The 12,185-nt window shown below is 27.2% G+C and overlaps 1 long non-coding RNA gene across 1 annotated transcript; it reads right to left on the bottom strand.

Moving 5' to 3' along the window:
- Positions 1-1,646: 1,646 nt before the first annotated feature.
- On the bottom strand, positions 1,647-6,013 carry LOC136989013 (uncharacterized). The gene is made up of 2 exons (XR_010882846.1): positions 5,934-6,013; positions 1,647-1,927 (listed from the first exon to the last, which is right to left on the bottom strand). It is a non-coding gene; the product is annotated as an uncharacterized lncRNA (long non-coding RNA).
- Between the last annotated feature and the right edge of the window lie 6,172 nt (positions 6,014-12,185).

Here is a 12,185-nt window from a genome sequence, read left to right as displayed (position 1 = left end):
GAAAACTTAAAATACGTATACAGGAACATATAAGGTCAATTAAAGGAAATTACGAAAATTCAGCAGCGGCCAAGCAATGTAACGAAGGATGCGAAAATACGATAAAAATAAAAAACGAAATAGATTTAAAAGACAATTATTTGAGCATATTTACCTAAAAAAAAAAAAATAATAAATACAAGGTAATAGAATTAATGATAACTTAGGAAGAGAAATCCATCAATCATCGAACAGTTTCATTTTACAAAGGGAGTTATGGGTAGAAAAAGTATTTAAAATAGAAGCAATAGTGGAAAAGATAATAAAAAAAGAATATAAGAACACGAAGAGACGTAGAACAGAAATACAGTTAAATAATATAAGCCAGTGAGTAAAGGATTTCAAAAATTTTGTACAGAAGTTAAATTTTTTTAATAGTTTTTATCATTTTATATAGGAAAAATAAAATGTAAATAGGAAAACGTCAAGATAAATTATGTTTAGCTCTGTTTATTGGATATTTTACGTCGGTATTATTGTTGTATTAATATTGAACAGTAAATAAGATGTAAGATAACTTTTGTTTTACCATTCGACTTAAGATTTCTTCCCTCCGCTAATTTAGAAACCACAACAGTATAAGAAGTCATGGGCGTAGCCAGGAAGGGGCATGGATGGGCACGGCCCCCCCAGTTAACCTGGTGCCCCTCCCAGAAAATTACAGCCTCTACTAGGCCCCTCCCATAACAAAATCCTGGCTACGCCAATGATAAGAAGTTCTATTTATAAACAAGGTCTACGTGGACAATATAAAAATAAAAATTAAAACATTAATTAAAGGACGTAGAGGTAAAAAAGAAGTTTCTCCTAAAATCATTTTCCCTTCCTGTAAAAACAATTCATTATTGAACGCGTGTATACAGACATTCTCTTTGCAAATGTGCTAGCCATAAACTTGGTAGTACATTTTCGAATGTAATAACGTCTACCTGTTGCTTGATTGATCGATTTGTCGGCCGACCTAAAAAGTTGAGTAAATTTAAACTTCGAAGTCTCATTCTCTAGACCAGAAGTGACATCATTCGCGTCGTTACGTCACATTTTACTCTTATGCGACCCAGACTTAAACCTCTGAATTTCAATATTTAAATTCTAGCGTTAATAATAATAATAATTAAATAAATTCCAAAGTAAATTTTACTAAAAAAAATAAATAAAATTTGATGTAGAAACAGTGCGCTAATTTTACCGTGTCATTATCAATGTGTCAGGCTAATTACTACAATAAACTTAATTCTACTGTTTTTAGATACTTGAAAATGTGTCGAGTATTCACCAAATTTACATTAAATTTTAGTTTGGAATGAATAAACCATGTGGTATAAACTATACGGGTTTCTGCAAGAACTATAGACAATTTACGCTGCAATGTGTATTACAGTCAGAAATCGATCTTAAATGGCAAAATTACAAACCTCTTCGTTAATTCTAGTTTTAATTACATAGTTAAATCTAGAAGTAACAAAATGCTGTTAACAGTAACACTATTTGCTAAAATTTCTATAGTTCTAGCTAGTAAGAAACAGTAGTAACAAATTTCTCACTGTTAAAACACACGGTGTTAGTGAAAATTAGTTATAACAAGAGAAAAATAATATTAACAATAATTGTAATTAGCGAAAAAAAATTTATTAGACCTATTATTTTAATAATTGTTATCAGTATACTCTACGCTATTTGCTCTCCTTTATTTATTGGAACAAGGCGTGCTATTGTGGCATTTCGAGTTGCAAAGATTTTGCTGTTTCTCGCTTTGAAGTACAGTACAATCATTCTTGCATGCAGTGGACGAATCCTCGTCCTGTTCCTATTGCTGTACTCCTTGCTGCAGCCTCAGCGAAATTTCTGGATGTTGTACAAGAAAACTTGAGAGACATCGAATTTGGATCTGAAAGAAATAACAATTATCATACCAGTCATTACGTTGGCATATTTCCTTCATGTTTCCATTTTCAGTTCATCTCGACCTTTATGTCCTATAGTTAGTTACTGGAGCGCTTTCAATGACATAATAGTTATTATTACTACATTTAATAACCTAAAACATTATTTTGTAAGCTTGTTTATTATTTCAAATAATTTCAGATTATTTAGTCATACCCAAATAACTATCTTAAATTATCGTGATAAGATCTTGTAATGTGAGGATTTTACCATTAAGGATTTGAAGTGCAAACTTCACTTAACTACTGTATATCGGATATATATTTTGGGATTTTGAATAGATTTCACCAAGCTATGAATAAATTCATAATACTCTTTATTCCATTGTGATATTTAGGAACGAATTATTACAAACGTTTTGTTGAACTGGGTAAAAATTTGCGGTCTTTTCAATACTTTAAAGTACATCATATATGCTATTAAAGAAAAGAAATAGCATTTGATATTTGATTCTTTAATAATATGAAAATAATAATCATCTGAGCACAAAAAAGTAGCATATGAGAAATGAGTAAATCAGAATTGCATAATAAAACTTTACGATACAATAAATTATATTGTAATAAAATTGTCCTTTTGTATAGTTTTGGTCACTTTGATTATAATATTATTTTTGTTTACTATTTCATGATGATTAAAAATTCAAATGTACCTTACTTTTAGTCTTTACTTAGCGAGAGTGGTATATTTTGAAATTGTTTATGTAAATGAGCATTTAAATATATAAATTTATCCGTATTAACATGAATGAGTGAGTAACAATTTTGTTGTTTATACAGTGATAGAATAGCCGTTTGAAATAAAGAAAGTGCACAATTCATTAAATATTTTAATCGATTTGTTTCTGTTAGTAAGCAAATAATATGTACTTAGAAAGATAAAAGTAAATTTATTTTACACACTTGATTATTTTTTCTGCAACAAATGCAAGTTTGAATTTTTTCCATTTACATTAAATTTGTCGATGTCTTTTAGAGTAACAGATTAGACTTACGATTCAAATTTTTAGAATTTTTACAAGTGAAAAAATATACCTTATAAAAATAATAAATGTCTTTGTTATATATTTTAAAAAAAATACCATTAATGTGCAATAAAATTTTTAAAATCAAATTTTAAACGAAAATAAAAGTCAAAGTAAATAAATATAACTTAGATAAGTTTAAAAATTTGTAGTTCTATTCGACATAAAATTTTAATTTTTGATTTTATGTAAATTAGGAGAATATAAATTCTATATAAAACAGGATGTATTTAAACAAAATATTTCAATTTTAGTTAATAAATCTGAGAAGGGGAAAGCTTTTGGAGCTTACTTATCAATAAATTTTAATAGATTTATATTATTCGCACACATTTTATTTTTATTCGACTTTTTCAATCACCAAAATATCTCTTGCTTTTAACACCAAATGAAGAACGTATTAAATCAAAATAGTGAGATAAAGAAGGGTCCGTATAAAAACGGAATTGGGTTTATTTGTCTTTAAAGTAAGATTTTGTTTTAAAATTGCCTAGCTTTAAGAATAAATTTGTTTTAACAGGAAAAATTATAATTGGTATTAACAAGCAAGAAAAATAAATTTTTCCTGTTTAAAAAAGTTAATGTAATCAATTATATTTTTAATCAGTCGGAAGCCGATCATTAATTCGATTATCAAATACAATATGTTATTCAAAATTATATGAAGAACGTTTATTTGTAACCTCTCTAAACTAAAGACTTTATTAACCTAATAATTCTATTTTTAATTATTAATTTTTTAAAATAATTGTTTTGTTAAGTCATTGTAAAAACCTTTAAATCATACCCGTAAAGATAACCTTTATAATTATTAAAATGAGGTAAGAATAATAACGAGATAAAATCGCCTAATTAAAATTTTCCCATTATTAATAATTGTATGTTATTCTATACTAAATTTTATAGTATTTCTTTAAATATCAAGAAGAGTTTACACCTATCAAAACTTGAATAAGAGACATTTCAAGTGTTCTATTTGGCGAAAATAACAAAAGAAAAAATAAATTGTAATAAAAAAATTATATTGAAAATAAATTACATCATATTTAACTTATAAATTTCTGTATATTATAATCAAACATTTTGCGTAAAATCTACTGTTTACATTGTAATTTATTTTGCTCAATTATTCTAAAACATACAACATTATATTTACAACGTTTTTATGTTTAGAAATGCAAATGGCTACTTGTACTGTTTAATCAATTGAAAAATATAATACAATGTATATAATAACACAGTTTAATTTTTACTTTGTTTATTTCAATCGTTTAAATCTTTGAGGAAAATCTGCAGGCATTCAAAATATATTGAATATGTGCCAATATTTCCAATATTAAACAGCTATATTATTCTTATTGTCTTATATTGAACAAACATGATGTACGAAAAATAAAGAAAAACATTTGATATGTAAACTATAAATTAATATCAACATTTAGGCAAATAAATATCCAAAAAAGTCTTTCTTAAAATTTTATAACAAATTTGGTAATTTATAAAATATTAAGAATTGTGACAGTTCCTCAGAAATTCAATGATATTTAAAAGCTCTAGTAGTTTTACTACAATACTATTAATGTATTATACTATAGATACATTATGATATAGGCCTACATTTTAATAATACAGGCATCGCTTGTTTAACGCGGGATTTGATTAATGCGCGAAATTAATTGCGGTAATCCACATGTAAAAGTCCACACGTAAAAAGAAACATTTGAAAGTCTAATCGAGGAACCAGAAATCCTGTCTATCGCGTAATTTCCGTTAGAATAAACTACACGAAGGATACAGGTCGGTTATAAAAATCAAAAAATACTTTTTAAATACAGAAATTTATAGTTTCGTATCAAACGATTAAAAAAAAATAGCACATGATATCTAAATTAATAACACCAGAAAAACTTTTAAATAAACTTCCTTTCCTTTATGCTATTCAATATATAAAGGTGGATCAATAAATAATCAGCCGGGACAACCAACAAAACTGTTGCTTTTGGCTAGTTATTTATTGATCTATCCTTATATGTGACTAAAATAAATGTTAATCTTTATAAATTTAGTTGCATTTTATTCGGGAAACTAAATTATAATTTAGAAAAAGAAATATTCTAATTATTAAATTTTTAAAACAATTTTCATTACATTTACGATACAATAAGTCTCAAAATAGTGGGAGGGACTTTGATGCGAGCGTACAGAATAATGCTGTTTACAAGTGACAACTGGCATAAGATTTATTAATTCGACTCTGTAACTGCTTTGATTTATAATATATTTCTTAAGTAATAAAAATAATTTCTAGTAAATACCAATACTATTTAAAGATATTTAAAATTTCGGCATAGTAATTTAATTATTAAAATTCATACATTTTATGAAATTGCTGTATTGTCAATAGTAAATGTAGATAAATTTCCGAGCTTAAATGTGATTTAATTATTATGCTTGCTATTAAATAAATTTGTGTTTCCCAACCTCTTTGGATTAGCAACACGCTGAATTTAATAAGATTCCTGCGACACACCGTAATTTTTAAAAATAAAAATGTTTAATATTTAAAATAAATTACGGTTAATTTTTTAAAAAAAGAACTTTGATAATACGGAAGTTAAACTCACAATTTTACAAATATACTATAAAAATAAAAAGATTATTTGAATCAATGCGTAAAGAGCTAATATCGGTCTTTAAGCAACGTTTGTACTGTAGAGTTGGTACGCCAACATATGCATAGATGTCCTCAACTTTTGCGAAGAGGATAGATATGCTGAAGTCACAAATTTTGCAACAATCGACATTTTAGTGAATGCTTCCTTCTCTCTTCAGTCGGCAGGCGGTAAAAAGATGGATTAAAAACTATGTAAGAATAAAAAGAAACTTATTTTAAAAAATTGTAATTCTTATGTATAATCTTACTTACATTTTTGCAGTATCAAAAAGAATTATAACCAATTTGACTTCGTAAAGACGCTTTAAAACCAGTAGTGTAACTAGAAGCGATATTAGTACAGACCCCGAACTATTAATAGAACGCGCACTCTTTTACCACTAGATGTAGTCACTAGTGCCGTGAATAAAGAGTAAACTCAGATATTGTATATTTATATACATTCAAATCTTTTTCCTGTACTCATTTGACTTTTTTCTTTGATTAATTTATTTACAAAAGTAAGGGGAAGCCGGCCCCGACTTTTCCTAGTTACGCTGAGACGGGTGTTTTTCACATAAACTAGCTTTATAACTATCAAATAGTGTTGGTTGTTTAAGATGATCATAATTAATTTTCAAAATACAATTTCGAATTTAAGACTAAGTTTATTTACCATTTTGTATAATTCTGACAGCCGATTTCATAATTGTGTCAGGAAATTCTGTTACATTTTTGTCTTGTTACAGAATCATTAAATTCACTACAGTCTTTATAGAAGAAAGGTATTTCTGTAGTTTCCCTCCTTGAAAAATCTGATCTATAATTTTTACAGCAAAGTTCCGTCATTTACATCGTAATTCTGAAATTTTAATTTGCGTAATTTCCAGAGTCAAAATAAAATTTTGAAACAATTCTAAAAAACATAAATAAAACAATTTCAGATGATTAAACAGTTAAAAAAATTATTCAATTTACTTCCTAATTCTAATTTCTCATCACCTTTACGATTTCTTAACACCATTTCTTATGATCAGACATTTCTCAACATCATCAGAGGCTTTACGTCATAATCACATCGTCTTTTTAAAATCATATTTAAATTATAATGGGACATGTGGCTTAGTCTCCATTAAAATATTGTATGCACCACAAACTTTAAGTTTAAATTATCATTTAATTAAAATAAAAAAATATCGTAGTTACTGGTAATTAATATCAATTGATCGTAGTCCACGTAGTAGTAAAGCGACGACCATATATTTACAGTCTGTCTATTTTCTTCCCAAACAGAATCTAAAATTAACTGTGATAAGAAGACACGAAAGAATGAGTAATACTCTTTATTTTGTTCTTGCCAAGCCTTAGGTAATAGCACTCAAGAATATTTCTATTAATAAGTTAATAAGTTCTAAAGTTATTTCGTTATAATCTTCTCTGAATTTCAATTTCACTAGCAATTGTTACTTTGCCATCATGACATAGGTATTACAGTACTTCCATTCTCCTTTCATTTACTCAAACAACGACGACTATACCTGTTTGTTTCCTAGATACCATATCCTTTTACCTCCCGCGGCTTTAAATCTAGCCTAACCTAAAATCGATCTTACATGTAGGCTAAATAAGCAAGCCAGTGAACATCACCTTCCATTCGTGACAATTTTTATAAAATACTATTACGTGTGTTTTCATATTTTACCACCCCAAAATTTGTCCGCTCTTGATTTACTCTTAAAGTAACCTACCTAATGGACGAGCCATCAGGCATCAAAAGGGCCTTTTTTCAAACCCATCGTGGATTCTCCAGGCTATAATGTGGCGGTCGAGTGACAAGAGACAGAGCCTGACGTATCCGAGATGAGCCATTTCCCGAAAAAAATTCAGAAATAATAATTATTGGTTTTCTGAAATTTTCATATTTCTTTTGTGTGTGCAAATCTAAATAAATATTTTATAAATATATATTAATCTGTCTAATGTATTTAACACATTTCTTCGTATGTAATAATTTTCCTATAGAGACAAAACGTTTTCAGGTTTTCTTTCAGTTTTCAGACCACATTTAATTTTTGGTTATTCCAAAAAGTAATATGAAAATAAATTTTATGGCAATAAAATCAGTTTTCTATAATAAGCCATTTTTATGTTCTTGTCAGATACTAGACATGTAATTAACAATAATAAAAAGTCATATAAGAGGTGACCTGGCAGAACATAACTCCCTACATTTTTTGGTCAGTGGAAGGTGCGAATTAACGAGAGCTTCATGACAGACTCTACAACACGTCTGCACTGTCGAGGTCACCGTGAGTTGGCAATTACATACTGTAAACGAGTTCATCCCTTTTTCCAGCAAGATATTATAATTTTACTGATTCTTATTCTCACGATAAGTCAATGTTAAGTGTTATACGTGTTGCTAGTTCTCTAATATTACACTTTTAACTGTAGATTCACGTACTTATGCTGAAACTTTTCAGTTTCTAACATAGACTGACAACATTCAAACATATCTTGTGTCCGGGCAGGATCTGTTGAAGGGTGGATCGTTTGCCAGAACTACCTCAAATAAGCCCTTAATTCATTTGCTAGAGTGGACAGTGACGATGAAGATGCTTGCTATTCCCATTTGAGAATTCTTCCATTAATTAAAAAAATTTAAAAAAAAGAAAAAATACAATTAATCTTAATCTTTTAAGCGTTTTTCAAGCAAGTGTTCCACATGCTAAGCTCTCGCCTAGACTCTAGATCAGCGGTTCCCAACCTTTTTTTGACCAGGGACCATTTTGATTTCATTGTTGTTAGCAGGGACCACAAGGTTTAAGAAAAATAAACTGTCAATCTAAAAATCAAAACTTTTAACATAAGTAATCGTTAAACTCAAGAGTAACATGCTTTAACAGTACTATTATAATAGAAAACATAACATTTTTAGTAAAAATTAAATTCAGTTTGTATCAATGTGGGAATAATAATTTAAAATGAATAAAAGTTTTAAATCTTTCGTGGACCATATTTTAGCTCTTGCGGACCACTGGTGGTCCGCGGACCACTGGTTGGGAACCGCTGCTCTAGATGATAGTTCAGTCATTTCTTGGAAAATATATTGTATTTGAGGACCATAATGGGACCCTACTTTATATGTTCTTATAACCATGTTTTTGGCTTGATATAACACGTTATTTATTTAAAAATGATTACAATTTAAGATAACTAGAAAACAACGTCCATTATTAAAACACATAACACCTTGAATGAGGCTTGGTGCTGTGCGTTTTTTAATGATCGCAACAATTAATATATAAGCTTAATAACGTCGCTTTCAATTAGAGAATTCGAATGAGTAGGAATCAATCAATTTAATACTTTGAAAATTTCTTAATTAGTATTAATGATATTCTTAATTCCTAAATGATTTCGAAATTTGCAAATTGTGTTATGACCAATAGATGAGATAGGAAAAAACAAACTGAACTCATAATAAATCATTATATATAAATATATAGGCCTTTATATAACGAATATAAATGAAACTAACCTTGAATCAGCCTTGGATATGTTACTTACCCTTCTAATTAAACAGGTTTCACAAGGTTGTAAGGATATCCGATGCTGATTCATAGGTGCTTGGATTTTACTTTTCTAATAAATACATCTATTCATTTAATCGTAATAATACAAAATAAAAATGAATTATTAGCAATGTTTTAGGCAAACATTAAACGGGCGGATTCAGAATAAATAAATATGCCATGCCATGTTTTTACATTGAGATATTTATAATTCAAATAAATCATTTTTATGCATTACGCAAAATCTCTTAAAAGAATTCTAACGTAAAGAAATAAAAGATGATGTGTTTCTATATGTTAATAAGCCTAGAATAAGTCATACAATTACTTTTGTATAGCTTAAATACACGACATTTGAGTCGAAAGACCGGTGATTGTGAAATGAATTCTGTATTTAAATTGTTTTATTTTTTGGAAGATCGTGTTTATTTAAATGAAGACGACACTAGCCGCATTATAAAACCGCTGTTTAAATTCGAGGTTTTATAATTGCGGTTTTTAATACAATCAAAAACCGCAATTTACAGGAATATGCTCGAGTTATAAATTAAAAATGACATCGATTTATAATTAAAAGTCTTTGTATTAATATTTTAAAAAAATGGTAATTATTACATGCGTAAAATATTAATTAATTTTTTAAATATTTGTTATATATTTCGAATTAAAATTTCTATAGATTTATGATTTTAATATTGTAATAAATTCACAAACAAAATAAAAAATTCTTTTTACTATAAATAAAATCAAAGTTTTCTATCTTTAAGGTTTATTTGATGAGTACATTATACTGTATACACTATTATAATATCTTCATTTAATATGAAAATGAAGTTACAAATAGCCTATAAGATGTAATTATTTTCGCTTGGATTATCATAGTTATAACATGGAAATAAATATATCGTGTTTGCACTATAAATTATAAATTTGGAAGAAGAAAGTAGGTGACCTTCTCAGTCGGTCGCCTGTTGATTCATTAAATTTTCATGTTGGAAAAAACATTCTTTGGAAATTTTTATTCTCTTTTAAATATTTGTATTTTCCCTTTTAAACGAATGTTTGTTTATTTTTTCTTCTTTAAATATTAATCAAAATTTTCCTAAATAACTGTTTTTATTTATAAAATTTAATGAACTGCATATACTATACTGTAACAATATAAACTTAGTAATGAAATAGTCAAAATAAACTTCACTTATTTAGTTATTAACTTTATAACAAATAGGAATTTTTTATTATAAATTGATATTATAACTGATTATTAGAGTTTTTACTTTATTATATATATTTATTATGAAGATTTGTATCAATTCTGGTTAAGACAGAGCAATTTGGAGTAAAGTTAAAATATATATAACATAAATGTCTTTCTGACAAAAAATTTGGAAATTTTAAAATTTTGCAATAAACAATAATAGGCCTAATATAAATAATAATTTTTAAAATATAAATCGAATAATTAAATGTAGGGAAAAAGTAAGACATTTTCACCAATGATCTTTAAACTAAGTACTGTATATAACTTTGATTAATTAGACATTCTCACAAAATTATATATTATTGAATATTAATTTCTATACTAGCATATTGAAATTATTGAAATTAAAGCAATTTTAATTTTTAAAATAGGCATCTTATTAATTTTATATTCAAAATGAGTTACGAAAATTGTTTCCAAAATATATAAATGTTTGAATAGCGATTTGATTCTAATTATAGGCCCATATTTAGCTAAAAATTGAAAATTTCTTATTAAATATTCTTATTTGACTTAAATAGCTAAAATTAATAAATAATTTAATCAACAACTAACAAAATTAAGTGATAAAGGTATATTTGAACTTTTTCCACTGTGAAATGAGTTTGTTGCATGTATAATAATTAAGAATAATGTTTAAATTCAAATTTTGCGTGAGAAATTATGAAAATTTTAGATAAATTCTTAACGACAAATCTAGGAAAATCCACTGATTCATCGCGAAGAATCCGTTATGCAACAGAAAATGAAAACATTCTTCATAAACATTTGAAATAATTTATAATTATTAAGATTGGATTTTATGTTCAAATATCTCTTGAAAAGTTTCAATATTAGGCCTATTTAGGAAGATGGAACGGAAGAAAAAATTCCTATGTGAAATTTAACAACTGAATTTTGATTTATTTGATGTAGGTTAGTTACTAATTTCCTCTCACGCACGATATTCGTTTTATAAAAATGATGAATAAACATAATTTAGTTAAATTATTTAAATGTCAGATGGATGGTCTTACTAATAAATTTGATTTTCCGTTATTATTATGTTGTGCATTATATTATATCAGTGTATTGTGGATATAAAACACTGATATAATGTGAAACAATTTAAACCTTTACAACTTTTTATGGCATTTCAGATCCATGCTGGCTGATACAAAAGGTTTTTCGTTCCGCAAGTGTCCGTTATAAAAAAGTTTTACTTTATATACAGAGCTTTTATTTAAACATCTATTCAGAAGCAAAAGAAATCTTTCCAGGACGAGTTTGGTTAGATTGTTGGCTCCAGCAAACACTAGTACTGTACCCGGATATGGCGGCCGATACATTACGTTAATCTTGAAAATTAACGTAACGTATCGGTATTAAGGTTGCAGTAATGTCCAAAGTTGTCTAAAATTGTAACGTCTAAAGCTGTATTAATTTAATAATGTAAAATTATGATACATAATGTAGACAGGTCAATATGAATGGAAATTTACCTACTCAATATGAAGTTAATTAAAAGAAAAATCGAGTTGAATAAGCAATCGATATTATGTTTTACACAATTAAAGAAGACAACAGTATAATTTGTCAATCCACCGACTACAACCGTCTATTTATTTTACCATTGTACCGTACTATTTTAATTGCAGTATTTTATTTAATTAATAGGGTAATTGTATACACAGTTAACTGTATCTATAC

Source organism: Centruroides vittatus, unplaced genomic scaffold, assembly GCF_030686945.1.
Source record: "Centruroides vittatus isolate TY-2023 unplaced genomic scaffold, ASM3068694v2 scaffold_435, whole genome shotgun sequence".
Lineage (NCBI taxonomy): Eukaryota > Metazoa > Arthropoda > Arachnida > Scorpiones > Buthidae > Centruroides > Centruroides vittatus.
The sequence above is the reverse complement of the archived record's forward strand: the minus strand, read 5'-3'. Positions and strand labels throughout refer to the sequence as shown.